Raw genomic sequence first — 10,527 nt, forward strand, 5'->3', positions numbered from 1 at the left:
TTTTGTATTTTTTTTATTTTAATGTTTTTATTGTCACATTTCCTTTAAAAACAGCTCATACATTTTTTACATAATTTCATACACATAAAAATGGCAATAAAGCATAAAACACAGCATTTGAAGGTTACATTTAAATTAGTTAAAAAGTACATATTGTTAAAACCAATAAGAACAACCATGAGTAAAAGTACTTTTCATTGTAAAAACCTCAAATCTGTAAAAGCCATTTAAAATGTGTACAAATTATTTAACAAAGGTAAAACATTTTTAAGACATGAGAAGCATGTTAAAAAGTCACTTTGTTAAAAGGCTGTCTTCGATCCTTTGTTCAGGAGTGGGGTGAGTCCTTATCAAACTCGCCTCCTCCTGCTCTCCCGAATCAATCATTGTCCCGTCCTTCGGGGCCCAGAGGAGATCCCTCCCCTAGGCGCATCGCCCTAGGCGCTGCAGCGCTGTCAGGCCGTGGCCGCCGGGACCTAGGGTGTTGTGGGGGACCCTTCACCTGGGGTCGAGGCCCCCTTCCTTCCGTACCACCCCAGGGCTTCCGTGGCTACCATGGCCACTGCCTGGGGGGTGGTGTCTACTTGTTTCGCTACCAGCAGGTTACAGGAGGACCACAGTGCTTCCTTCAGGCACGTGAGGGTGGTCCAGAACTTGGTGAAGGCCTTCAATGGAATAGGCCTTCGGCCCACCCCATAGAGCACGAGCTGAGGTGTTAGGTCCTCCCCTGCTGGCAGACACGGGGTGATCAGGGGGCCTGCATCCTTCCACAGGTCCCTGGCAGCTCTGCACTCACAGGGCAGGTGCCTCACCGACTCTTCTTGGCCACAGCCTGGTCGGGGGAACGCGGATGTCCTCGCCATGCCCCGTGAGTGCATAACGGCCCTGACCGGGAGGATCTCGTGGGCGACCATCCAGGACAGGTCCTGATGCCGATTCAGGAGAGCAGTATGGGCCACATTACGCCAAACCGTTGTGGGCTCGCCTATAGCAAGCCCGCGTACTGGACACACTGGTTCCCGATCCTGCACAAGAGAGAGAAGAGAGCGGTGTTTAGTTAAAACTGTGACTGCTTCCTTTTCCAGTTTAAAATGTCTTAAACATTTCTGGAGCTGGGCATAGTGAGTGGGGAGCAAGAAAGAGACTGGGGCTCGCAGGTCGACTGGGATCAGCCTCAAGAGTCCTGAGGTAAGATACCAGCCAGAACCGTGCGAGGGCCTGGGTCTTATTGTTGACCGGGGAGGTGGCAAGAGTCTGTGTAGCGGCTGCCCAGGAACAAGTAGAGGTCAGGCAAGCCTTTACCCCCCTTGGACCTGGGCCTCTTGACCACCTCCCTCCTCAGCCTCTCCCACTTGCTTCCCCACAGGAAGTAAAAAAGCATCCGCTCCAGGGCTAAAATACTCCTTCGAGGGGGATAAAAACAGAACTGATTAGTAAAAGCACAGGTAAAATCACAGCTTTAATGATTAAAACCTTGCCCTCAAAAGTCAGCTGTCGTAGTCCCCAAACTCCAGTCTTACTGTCCCCAGGATCCCACTCCAATTTCCGCTCCCTCCTCCCTCCCGGTCAAACTTTACCCCCAGTACCCTTATGTCCGTCGGTTTAACCGTCAGTGGTAGTCTGGTCAAGTCTGGGTCTGCCCACGGTATGAAAAATTGGGCCTCTGTCTTGTCTCTGTTCAGTCTCGCCCCAGAGGCTCGTCTGTACCAGTCAGTCCTGTCCAGGGTCCTGTCGACGGATAAAAGGTCGGTACATAAAATGTTGACGTCATCCATGTAAAAAACGCACTTGGCAGTCATCCCCCCACTCCCCGGGATACCCACCCCACTGATCCGTTGGTCCCTTCTCAAGACCTGTGCCAGTGGTTCAATACAGGCCACGAACAGAAGAGGAGATAACGGACAGCCCTGACGGACGCCGCAGTGTACTCCCACTGCTTTTGACAGATGCTCATTTACAAGGATTTTGCTGGTAATGTCCCAATACAGCAGTCCCACCCAAGCTAAGAGCCTGTCTGGGAAACCCATTTTTGCAGTACCTTAAAGAGGTACTGGTGCGAGACCCGATCAAAGGCTTTTTCAAAATCTAAATTTAGGACTACAAGCCGCATGTTTCTGTCTCTCGCATAACAGATGGCATCTCGGATCAGTATCAGGCTGTCCGTGATCTTCCTTCCGGGAACGGCACAGGTTTGGTCCGGGTGGATCACCTCCCCTAAAACAGAAGACATTCTGAGTTACTTCTACCCCCTCCTTTTTCGAACATTCTGTTAAAAATCGCGCAACTTTTCAGCGTCCTGCTACTCATGCCAGGAATATAGTATATGCATATGATTAGTATGTGTGGATAGAAAACACTCTGAAGTTTCTAAAACTGGTTAAATCACGGCTGTGACTATAACAGATTGTGTGTTTCATTGAAAAACGCAAGAAAAACTGCTCTCTGAAAGCTAAAAATAATTTCCATAAGTCACTTTCATGGGTTGTTAAAAGAGGACAAAATTTAATATCGACCTGCATGCAATTCATACAAATTCCACACGATGTCGCCATTGTCGTCATTTTCAATTGAATTTTTTGTTGGAAAATCCAAGTATCTGGCATCCGTTTCTTCCAGTCTCCACCAGGACGCTGTAAATGTGGACAATGGCAGCCATTGATTTGCAGACGAGGAGCTATTGAATATACATCGCCCTGTAATCATTTTGATAGATTATAAACGTTTACTAATACCTAAAGTTGGATTACAAAAGGATTTCGAAGTGTTTTGTGAAAGTTTATCGTCGACTTTTTTAATTTTAAAAAAGCATGCAGCGTTAAAAAACAATGTTTTTTTCTGAATGACACAGCTTCCATAGAAAGCTATTTTAGGTATATATGGACCGATTTAAACGAAAAAAAGACCCAATAGTGATGTTTATGGGGCATATAGGAGTGCCAAGAAAGAAGCTCGTCAAAGGTAATTCATTTTTTATATTTTATTTCTGCGTTTTGTGCTGCGTCGGATAAGCAGAGTCTTTGTTTACGTCGCATTCAGGCATTTTCAGGTGGTGCATGCTATCAGATAATACCTTCTCATGCTTTCGCCGAAAAGCATTTTAAAGATCTGACTTGTTGGCTAGGTTCACAACGAGTGTAGCTTTAATTCAATACCCTGCTTGTGAATTTTGATCAAGGTTTGAGTTTTAACGAGTACATTTAGCATTTAGCGTAGCGCATTTGCATTTCCAGGTGCCTACTTGAGACATATGCGTCTCAAGTAGAATAAAGAAGTTAAAACCTTGGTAAAAAGTTACAATCAAAGTTTAAAAGGGTTATCGGTCTCCAGTTCTTCAGGTCCGTCCTGTCGTTTTTCTTATTTAAAAGAGTCACGATCCCCACTCTAAAACTGTCAGGTAGTCTGTCAAGATGTTCAAAGTCAGTAAAAACAGTCAGAAGTTCGTCGGCTAAAACATCCCAAAAGGTCAGATAAAACTCCAAAGGGAGGCCATCCTCCACCGGTGATTTACCTCTCTTAAAATGTTTCAGTCCTTGGTCGATTTCTGTCCTCGTCAGGTCTTTTGTCAGGTCGTCTGTGTTGGGTAAGGTCTTGTCAATGTATGTTAAATTGTTTCCTCACACACATCCTTTACTCCAAACAGTACCCCATAAAAATCCTCGACCACTTCCTTTATTCTGTATCTGTTTTTAAAAGCCCATCTTTATTTTTTAATCCTATCATTGTTCTACCTTTACTAACTATTTTCTTTAAAAAGTACCTAGTTCACTTCTCCCCCTCTTCTAATTCCCTTTCCTTACTTCTTAAAATAATCCCCTTGCTTCTCTGTTCTGCTAAAAGTGCCATTTCCTTTTTTACTTCTTTAATTTCATGGTTAAAATCAAGGCCCTGTTGGCATAGGTTAAAATACCTTTCCAGTCGCTTTTGCAGTACACCATGCGTCTATCTTTTTCTCCGCTTTTTTTCTTTCCTATCTCTCTAAAGAAGTTCCTCGTCCTTCCCTTCACCATTTCCCACCACTGTGCTCGTGTGTCAAAGAAGTCCTGTAGCGTCTGCCACTGGCTGAACTGCTCCCTGTACTGACTAACTACTCTATCATCTTCTAAAAGGGAGCAGTTCAATTTCCAGGGCCCTCTTCCCACAGTCACACCCGAAGTTAGTGAAAGGGTGCACGTCAGCATTACGTGATCTGAGAAGCAGGGGTTATTCTAGCATCAGTTGGGGGACAGTCCCGGGTAAACAAATAGTAAATGTGAGAGGCTCTGGTGCCGTCACCACTGGTCCAGGTGTAGCCCTCCTCTCTTGGATGCAGGGTTTTAAAACAGTCAGTCAGTTTAAATTCCCTGCACAACCCTTGCAATAAACACTTGACCTATCTACCTTAAAATCCTCTCCTGTCTGCTCTACTTAAAACACAGTTAAAATCCCCACCCACCACTAGAGGATCCCTCCCTAGCATGTGGGACTGCAGGTCTTCTAAAAGTGTGCACTGGTCATGTTTGTCGTTAAAACCATACACATTTAGCACATTAAAATCAATCCCCATAAAAGTGCAATTGGCTAGAAGAGCACGCCCGCCTACCACCACCGTGCTCCCCCTCACCACCACCTGTGGGGGTCTTGATTAAAATGGCAACACCGTCATTCTTGTTAAAATTGGAACCACTCCAAATGGAGGGCCCGTGCTGCCACTTATCCTCCCATTTGCTGTAAGAGGATAAAAAGGGTAGACCACACTCCTGCAATAAAAACACATCTGAGTTAAACCTTTCTAAAAAGGATAAAACTGACTGTGCTCTCATTGCTGTTTTTACACTTTTAAACTCACGTTTATAGTGGTGATTTTAAAAGCCATTAAAGGGGTGAGTAAAAACAGTGCTAAAAGAAAAGGCATTTGAACAGTTAAAAGGGGGTTACTTTTCTGGTAATTTCTCTCTCTCCCTCTGGGGTAAAGGGGGTTGGAAGGGAGAGGAGGTTAAAACTGGACTTAAAAAGGAGACTTAATTGGGGGAGTTGGAGGGGAAGGTTCTAGGTTCTTCCTCCCCCTGGGAGCTCTCCCATTCCACCTTTTCTTTTTTCTCATCACCCTGTTCGGGGCCGGAGAGCTCTTTAGCATTTCTTTTTCGTGGGGGGAGGTGTTCCTCCAGAATCTCCCCCCTTTCTCCCGTATCTCCTGACACCGTCTCCATGGTGCTTTCCGACACCGTCCCTATAATGTCTGACCCACTTGGGGAGCTCTCGCTAAAAATCTCTCCAGAGCCGTCTTTCTCGGCCCTTTCTCCTTAAGGGGTCACATTAGTCTGGGGCAGGGGGGTTGGGGGGGTTGTCCTCTCCTCCCATCACTGCACCTTCCGCGCCCTCCACTACAGCCACCACCTCCACCGGCTCCATAACTACCTCCTCCACCACCGGCTCCACAACCACCTCCTCGGGAACTGCCGTTCCAACCACCTGGCGCTCGAAAGCCCGGTCCGCAGCCGCCCACTCCCTCCTTCCAGCCCTGGCCTTATTGACCCAGGAGGAAGGGAAGCCGAGGATGAGGTGGGACCACTCGCCACTGACCTTCCGTTCGTGCACTCCTCGTAGCGGTGGCCCACCTCCTGGCACTTCATGCAGACAACCTCTGCAAGGTGGCCATGTTCACCACACTTACAGCACAGCTTGGGCTGGTCCTGGTAGTGAACATGGCCCCTGTTCTCTCCGAGGACTATGGTGGATGGGATGGCTTTCAACCCACCATAGCCCCCAGGGTCCTCCCTTTGCTGGACCCTCCAGGTCCCTGTCCAGATCCCATCGTGATCCTTCACCTGGACCAGGGGTCCCTTCACATTGCAGTACCTGCCCAGCCATACTGCAACATCCTCCGGCTGTCCGGTTTCATTGTACATACGGATAATAACGGTTTTAATGCTATTATCCGTCAGCTTGGTCACCTCAAACATTGCTGTGAGGGACCCCTGAGTGTTCAGGGCGTTCTGGAGTTTCCCCCAGAACTCCTCCAGGAAGCTGGCATTGGCAAAACTGACATCGAAGCCTTTCCCATAGGCGAGGGCTAAGATGCAGTTTACCTGCGCGGGATGGAAACCGAGTTCTTTTTGGAGGAATTTTCTGGAGAAATCCAATCGGGAAAGCTCTATTGTTTTTCCTCCCTTCTCCTTTAAGAGGAGGCGCACTGCATGGTGCCTCCTCATGCCAGCCTGTGCTGCTGACATGATGGAAGCCCACTCCCTTTAAACCCAACACCAGTGAAAAAGGGGGGAGGGGAGGGGGAAAGGAGAGGGGGTTGGGAGGAAGGGGGAGGGGTGTGGAACAACCGAGGGAGCTAGCAGGCTCAGCTAGGCTAGCTAAACAGGGCCTACCAGCACCACGGGGCACACAACAAACTATCTAGCACAGCACCAAGCTAATCTTATTAACAAAGGGAAGGGACACAAGGAGGGGAATTTTTTAAATATTTTTTTCCACAAAAGGGAGAGACAAAAAAGAAACCACACAAACTAAATAAAGGCTAGGAAGCTAGCAGGCCACACCAGCAGGCCAGGCTAAGCTTACCAGCTAGCAGGCCTTCAAGCCAAGAGGCCTCACAACAAAAACAAACAAAGCACACAAACCAAAAAGGGGGGACAAACTAGGGGGTAAGACAAACAAACAAAATAATTGAGGTAAGAGGGAAATAAGGGGATAACAAAAAGGGACACACTGACCAACAACACCTGCCAAACTTGGGGGCCGAGAAAGCTAGCAAGCCTCACCAGCAGACCAGGCTAGGCTAACCAGCTAGCAGGCCGGCCAGCAAAAGTCCCCCAGTTGACAACGCAAAACAACAAGGAACTGAGACAAAAGGCAAAGAAAAAGACCAGAGGGCCTTTAAACTCACCCTAGTCCACCACCAGAACCACCACCTAACCCAGGACAAAGAAAAACAATGGTGAAACAATACAACAACAATAATAACAATAATAATGATTTTCAACAAAAATAAAAAGCACAATTTTCCCGGGCGCCCTCCGGCCTGCGATCACTTCTCCGATCAAGTGCAGCACTGTCAAAGTAACTACACTTGATCTGAGCCAAAAGGCCGAGAAGCGACAGCAGTCCTCTGCTGTGGTATTTAATTTACCGGCTGCACCAGTTCCCACTACACTGGCCGTGGATGGAGAAACTTTTGAGGATTCCCAGATGGATACAGGTTATTCAGAATTATATTACATATGCTCACTCTCACCAACAGATGTGCACACAGACATGTTGTTGAGCTGATTACTTACTGTCACTTTGTGCATCTCTCTTTCAGATCTGCCATGCACTCCACCACTGCCCGACAGCCTCACCCAGAAGTGCATACACTGGGCCTGGCAAGACTGACAAAGCAGAGATGGGTGGTTGACAAGGAAAAATAAAACACAACATGCACACACACTCTCCGTCTCTGTCACACACACATTATCCCCAATGTAAATAAATTGTAATTACTTGTTTATTTTATGTATGTTTCATTTTATTTTAGGATTGGAGATATCTACGCCTACATATCCATTATCAATATCTACATAATTACTCTAAATATCTATCCAATAAAAGTGTGACTGTTAATATTGTATAAGACTATTGTGTAATTTTTCTGAGTTGAAAAACAGGCCTCACTCTTAAGAGAAAACACACATTAGACCCAATGTAAATACATTGTTTATTTTATGTATGCTCCATTTTATTTGAGGATTGTGTGCAATAAAGTACATTCACAGTTAAAGCAACAGTTTGGTTTATAGATACTTCTCTGATTAAAATGAATGACCAAAAGGAAGTCGGCAGACCTGCAACTCTCTGGGAGTGTGTGCAGGTTTTTGTCATCTGGAGCTGGAACAGGGCCTCAACAGCACTCACATGTGAACAGGGTTCCCAAAAGTGGCAGGCTAATGTTTATTGTCCTGCAAAAAAAATATTTTTTATGTACCAAAGCCATTCCCTGGCTACCCATCCACATCTTTTGTTCTCCACAATGAATGTATGTAGCGATTAAAATTCAGGGTGAGTCATCAGGCCAAGGAATGGAGAGAGAGATGACCTGGAAGGAGTTCCAGAACTCAGCTTTTTATGAAGCAGAAAAGCAGAGTTGGTTGGCTAACAATAAAAAGTAAAATATATACACTCTCTCACACACACACGAGTATGTAAATATGTCAATATAGTGTAACTACTTGTTTTTATATGTATGCTCCGTTTTATTTTAGGATTGGAGATATTTAGGCCTACAGGTTGTGTTATCCATTTCCCACAACGAACATGTGCAGTTGTGCTTACTCACAGTTGGTGGAGAGGTCATGGTTAGGAGAGATGGTGGCTGACAAGGAAAAAGAAAATACAACATGCACACACACTCCCTTGGAGTTTGTCATCTGGGGTGGAAAAATAGAGAGATGGGAAGGGAGGGGAGGAAGAGTGCAGTTTAAAGGTTCATCATCAATAACTGACAATTCTATAATGAATACATATTAAAATAATAATACATAGTGACAAATAGTTGTTGTTTTGTGATTATTTAGCGTTTTATTTACTTAACAGTAAGTACCCCGAGGAGGGATTGAACAGTGTCTCAAAAGCAGCAGAAAAGGTCAAATAAGTTTACAAACATTAGTTGTGGTGGGAAAATAAATATAGCCAGCTACAACTGTTATGGCTTAACAGATCACAAAAAAATATACATTTTTACCTGGCTAAAAGAGAAAAAAAATTCATAGGCAAAGAAACTCAAAAGGGGTGATTATATTAACAACAATTTTGATACGATTGTGCAAACTGTGCTAAACGATCCTCAAAGAAAATTGATAATTTTAAATGTACTATTGGACCAAAAACATATCTGGCTAATTAACCGGTATGGGCCAAATAATAATGACTTCTTCGAAAATATACAGGGCATTCGGAAAGTATTAAGACCCCTTCCCTTTTTCCACATTTTGTTACGTTGCAGCCTTATTCTAAAATATATTTAAAAACATATATTATCATCAATCTACACACAATACCTCACAATGACAAAGCGAAAACAGGTTTTTAGCTTTATTTCCTAATGTATAAAATATTAAAAACAGAAATACCTTATTTATATATGTTTTCAGACCCTTTGCTATGAGACTTGAAATTGAGCTTACGTGCATCCTGTTTCCATTGATCATCATTGAGATGTTTCTACAACTTGATTGGAGTTCACCCGTGGTAAATTCATTTGATTGGACATGATTTGGAAAGGCACACACCTGTCTATTTAAGGTCCCGCAGTTGACAGTGCACGTCAGAGCAAAAACCAAGCCATGAGGTCGAAGGATTTGTTTGTTGAGCTCCAAGACAGAATTGTGTCAAGGCACAGATCTGGGGAAGGGTACCAAAACATTTCTGCAGCATTGAAGGTCCCCAACAACACAGTGGCCTCCATCATTCTTAAACGGAAGATGTTTGGAACTACCAAGACTCTTCCTAGAGCTGGCCGTCCGGCCAATTTGAGCAATCGGGGGAAAAGGGCCTTGTTCAGGGAGGTGACAAAGAACCTGATGGTCACTCTGACAGAGCTCTAGAGTTCCTCTGTGGAGATGGGAGAACCTTCCAGAAGGACATCCATCTCTGCAGCATTCCACCAATCAGGCCTTTATGGTAGAGTGGCCAGACAGAAGCCATTCCTCAGTAATAGGCACATGACAGCCCGCTTGGATTTGCCAAAAGGTACCTCAAGACTCTCAGACCATGAGAAACAAGATTCTATGGTCTGATGAAACTAAGATTGAACTCTTTGGCCTGAATGCCAAGTGTCACGTCTGGAGGAAACCTGGCACCATCCCTACGGTGAAGCATGGTGGTGGCAGCATCATGCTGTGGGGAAGTTTTTCAGGGGCAAGGACTGGGAGACTAGTGAGGATCGAGGCAAAGATGAACAGAGCAAAGTACAGAGATCCTTGATGAAAACCTGCTCCAGAGCGCTCAGGACCTCAGACTGTGGCGAAGGTTCACCTTCCAACAGGACAAGGACCCTAAGCACACAGCCAAGACAATGCAGGAGGGGCTTCGGGACAAGTCTCTGAATGTCCTTGAGTGGCCCAGCCAGAGCCTGGACTTGAACCCGATCTAACATCTCTGGAGAGACCTGAAAATAGCTGTGCAGCAACACTCAACATCCAACCTGACAGAGCTTTAGAGGATTTGCAGAGAATGGGATAAACTCCCCTAATACAGGTGTGCCAAGCTTGTTTAACTGCGACACAATGTACAGGAAATTGTGTATGGTTCAATATGTTCGTACAATTTGAAAAACGGAATGGATTTAAACTGATTGTCCTGATTGCTTCAAAATTAGCAGCATCTGGGGGTGTTAACTCTGGATTTGGAAACTAGAAGTGCTCATTGCTGCAACAATGTGCAGTAAATTGTGTAGACACAACATTGTTGATCTAATTCTTTGTATCATAACTTGTATATAACAGAACGAAATTTGTGCACATTTTCCACAAATGTCGCTCTAATTATTCATTTACAACGTGT

The 10,527-nt window shown here is 45.1% G+C and overlaps 1 long non-coding RNA gene across 1 annotated transcript; it reads right to left on the reverse strand.

Annotated features, from left to right (window-relative positions):
• Positions 1-8,393, reverse strand: LOC139366591 (uncharacterized). Its single transcript, XR_011626779.1, has 5 exons — positions 8,303-8,393; positions 7,812-7,925; positions 7,266-7,358; positions 6,875-6,899; positions 1-1,025 (listed from the first exon to the last, which is right to left on the reverse strand). It is a non-coding gene; the product is annotated as an uncharacterized lncRNA (long non-coding RNA).
• Between the last annotated feature and the right edge of the window lie 2,134 nt (positions 8,394-10,527).

The sequence above is a fragment of the Oncorhynchus clarkii genome, chromosome 14 (assembly GCF_045791955.1).
Source record: "Oncorhynchus clarkii lewisi isolate Uvic-CL-2024 chromosome 14, UVic_Ocla_1.0, whole genome shotgun sequence".
Taxonomy (NCBI): Eukaryota; Metazoa; Chordata; class Actinopteri; order Salmoniformes; family Salmonidae; genus Oncorhynchus; species Oncorhynchus clarkii.